Source organism: Crocodylus porosus, unplaced genomic scaffold (assembly GCF_001723895.1).
Source record: "Crocodylus porosus isolate Cpor-Errol unplaced genomic scaffold, CroPor_comp1, whole genome shotgun sequence".
NCBI classification, from domain to species: Eukaryota; Metazoa; Chordata; order Crocodylia; family Crocodylidae; genus Crocodylus; species Crocodylus porosus.
Window position 1 is genome coordinate 26,745,994 of NW_017728910.1, and position 4,432 is coordinate 26,750,425.

Below are 4,432 nucleotides of genomic sequence, written 5' to 3' on the forward strand. Positions count from 1 at the left end.
TCTGGCAGGCTCCACGGAGAATTGCGTTCTTCAGGGCATCGCCTTAGATTTGGGGTTGTCTTGGATTTGGGTAAATGGGGTATGTGGCTGCTGCTGCTACCAGGTTGGGCCAGGGCCAGAGCAAGTGCACTAGGGCCTACTGAAGCAGGAGCTGGGGTAAAGGGTCAGGGGGCAGAGGCTGTGGGGGGAGATTTGGGGGGGAGGCAGTAAGTGGGGACAGGAGGCCTGAGGCTGCAGCGAGGGTGGGCAGCAAGCAACGGATGTGAGCTGGAGCCACAGCAGCTGCCTGTCCCCTCACCCCCTTGTATGCAAACCTAAGGTGAGGAGATCCTCGTCTTGGATTTGAGCAAATACGGCAGTCTGACACTGGGTCCCGCTGGCATATTGGATCGGGGATCATGGGGGACGGGCAGTAACCTATCTAAACTCATCCTCCGCTGCACGTGGCTGGAACCTGTGGCACTAAACTGCACCCATCACCAGGCATCATGGCACGTGGCCCAGTGCTCTAGCAAGAGGATGAGGTGAGTCTCCACCTGCTCAGCTGCAGCAGCCTCCAGCAGGGCTGTCTGCAGTGCGGGGGGGATAATAGCCATGGACAAAGACATATTTTTTCCCCAGCCAGCATGAACATATAATTTCAGAAAGTGCAGGCAGATAATGTTTCCTGGGACACTCATATGAGCTTTCACTCGACAGCATTCCTGGCACATGTGACAAGGCTGAGTAGCTGCCTCACTCTCCTGAATCATTTGAGGTCTGCCTAAAACATCTCTGCTGCCGCTCTGAGAGTCTTCAGTCCCGCTCTGATGTCCTTGTGTTTCTTTTAACATATATTTCTGTTGCAGCCTAGGACCCTGTGAGGAAAACCCCTTCTCCTTCCTTCCTACCCCTCTCTTGGCATTGTATGATGCTCAGTCTTTACTGGGTATGTCTCCACATGCGTTTATGCCAGCTTAAATTTAAGTAAAATTTAAGTAAATTACTGCACAGTAAGTGGGAATAGGCTGGTGTCTACATGTGCAGACATTAAAACTCATTAATGAGCTAAAGTTAGTCCCAAGTCAGTCCATGCACACAGTGTTACTGCGCAGTAAGGGGTCTACACGTGCATTACCATGTAGTAACTAATCAGGTGTATATTTTATACCTGCATAATGCAGGTATCAGATTTACACTTAAGTCGGTATAAGACACCATATTTACTGCACCGTATGGGCATGCATGTGTAGACATGTGACTGTACTGAACAGTAATTGTTCTTACTGTGCATTAAATGTGCACGTGTAGACGCACCCACTGAGTGTCTGATTTCCAGTTGCTCTGCACAGTATAACAGACACCACTCCAACACAAGTGGTTCTCTGTGTCTCTTGTATTCAAGAGCCGTTGAACGGTCCAGCTCCCTGCACTCCAAATGTGTGCGAGGTAGACTTTGGCCCTGGCTGAGATCCCTGAATAAGGTCCAAACAGTGTGCAGAGCTCCGGCATTCCCTTTAGAAGCACATAATGATGGGATGACTGATTACACATGAATGACCTCCTGCATAGAAAGCAGATGAGACATGCCTAAACTTGGTGGCTGATAACTGTGATATTCTGCCTGTGTGAGGGAAGGTTGCAGTGTTTCTGTGCCATGCAAAGGCAAGCATCTCTGAGACACTTTACTGTCAAATAAAAATTGCTGAGAACTATATTAAGTTCCTTATGAGCAGCTCTGGTAATTAGTAAAATAAAATAGTTAGCAATAATGAGCAGTCTGCTCCTTTCTTGCCTTTTCCATGATTTACCATCACCGCACTGCCTATATACTACAGAAGGTGGCATATTAGGAAGAGAGCGGAGGTGTAGAAAATCCCTTCCCTGTGTGCAGATGTCAGCTCAGTAAGTCTCACAATGCCCTTGCAACATGGGAAGTGTCAGACAAGGCAGCGAGTTGCTAACCTGGGCATGGCAACTGAAAAAAAAAAGATCACGTGCTTAGCTCTGGCTCGGCTAATCCCTAGGTTAATGCATGCTGAGGGAACATCCTGCTTTGAGCTGAGCTCCTGTTCATTCAAGGTAAAACTGACCTCTGTGCCCAGCAAACTCTGCATCTGCCCCCTGTGCCTAGCTTCACCCCTGGCAAAGGGCTGCCAAACCTACATCCTGTTCTGGAAGCTCACTAAATCCCAGGTCTGTTATACAGCTAGGGAAACTGAGGCTCCAGTTGGACTCCTAGCTTCCCGTGTTGCCCAAGGGGATTGTTTACCAGGAGGGAAGAGAAATCTCATTGTTTTGGCTCTCGTGCCTGGGGTGTAACCACTCGAAGTGGAAAATACTGTGATTGCTGTGTGTGTGTGTGTGTGTGTGTGTGTGTGTGTGTGTGTTCCTGGACAGTATGTTTCTTCCCAGTGCTTTGTTGTCCCTGGGGACGGATGCTCAGGTTTCTGTAAAAGGCCATTAGCCTTAGCACAGAGGACTGAAGGGGATTCAGGGCCTTCCCTGGGGACTCCCTCAAGCCCATCATCCTGTCCCTCCATCTCCTGCTGCTTCCTGTCTCTGCACTTCCTAGTAGATGCCTTCAGTTTTTGAGACTTCACTGAGCACACATGTGCACACACTCCTTTTACACCTCCTGCTAGCATGACACCGGGCATGTCTACATGTGCGCTTTAATGCACATTAGCCTATTGTAATGTGCATTAAAGCATCATAAAAGCATGCTATTTGGCTAATGCACATTAAAATAGGCCACTATGTGTTAAGTATCATTTAAAACAGGCTCTGTAGTTAATGCACATTTTCTTAATACCTCACAATTGAAGGCATTTTTCAGGGGTGGGGGGGCACTTTAATTAGCAAGCCATTATAATTAAAAGTGCCTGAACATCATGTGTATCAGCATCCCCCACACTGAAAAATGGCAGCAGGGCACTTTGAACTAAAGCTCATCGACCAAGATTTAGTTCAAAGCACCCCACCGCCATTTTTCAGTGTGGGGGACGCTGATACACGCGTTGCTAAAGTCTGCGAGAGCGTGTTCATTTCCGTGCTCCAGCTGACTTGATTAATCGAGTCTGCTCCAACGTGCTGGATTTCCAGCATGTCAAAAGCCAGCTCCCTGCATGTCTATAGGAGCCCGAAGGTACTAGATTTAATGTGCATTAGCTAAAGCACATTAATGCACATGTAGTTGTGCCTAGTGTCAGAATGAGCTTGTAGCCATGGTGGTCCAGGAATCATGAGAGAGGCAAGGATTTCTTAGGCTGATATCTCTTTATTGAACCAACTGTATAGTTGATACACAAGTTCTCAACTGTGAGACCTTCTTCATTAGGTCAGTCTTGTACATGCACACACTTATACTCCTCCTCTGCACTTCTGGATGGATACACACAGCGTCCACAAGATGGCACCATTGCACACTACACGGACATGCGCACATGCACATGCACATCCAATCTTTGGTGTGCTAAGCACCAGCTTGCAAAAGTCGCAAGATGGGCTTAACCTCATAAGAAGTTTTCTAAGCAATAAACACTGGGTTCTTTCTCTGAGCCTTCAAGGTACACTTCTGTCAAGTTTTCATGCTTTTCCTGCAATCCCAAGGGCAAGAAATTTCGGAGAAAAATAATGGGGGGGAGTCAGAAATTCATGTAAAATATCAGGACTCCACCTGCTAGAGATGAAGAGAAACACTTCAAGCTGGAAGAGTCACACTACAATTGCAGTGGGGACAAGACTGAATCTCTTATGCTGGTTTCTGGAATTGGTAACCGTTTGAACTTTCAGCTGACTGGCAGCTTATGAATTGCAGTCTGATTTTTTTATAAGCTGCTATATCCATCTGTCTTGTGAGCCTCCTCTGTCATGTATGGTCTCTCAGCCTTGTGGGGAGCAGCAGGGGAGCAGTGCCTGCACCACTGTCTTTGAAAGGGTTCCTAGGAACAAGTAACTAATGAAGAGCCTGGCAGGAGCATCACAGTATGCTGGTGAAGGCTTGGTTTTGATTTCGTTGGAGGGAGCTGGGGTCCCCCAGAAGCAGTGGGACCTCCCCAGGGGCAGAACAAGGAAATCAACAGGCCTTGAAAGCCACCAGGCTTTGGAGCCTGGGTGGTGAAGTCCAGAGGACTTGCAGGGAAAGGAAACGGGCAGGATGGCATTGGGGTTCACCGTGTCCCCCTCTCCTCCCCACACCCCATCTCCCAGACCAGAAGGAGGTCTGCTGCTTCAGTAAGAGGCTGCCTGCCCACTCATCAGCTCTGCCTCTCCCCAAAGAAAGCATGATGGACATAGAGGGACCTTCCAAGAGAAGCCACAAGTTCCTGACCTTGAAGCTCTTTGAAAAAATTATCCTGGCACACATCCAGGAGGGCCTTGCAGGGGAATGCATGCTCAGGGGCAACCAACATGGGTTCATCAGTGGCAGGTCTTGTCAGACCAACCTGGT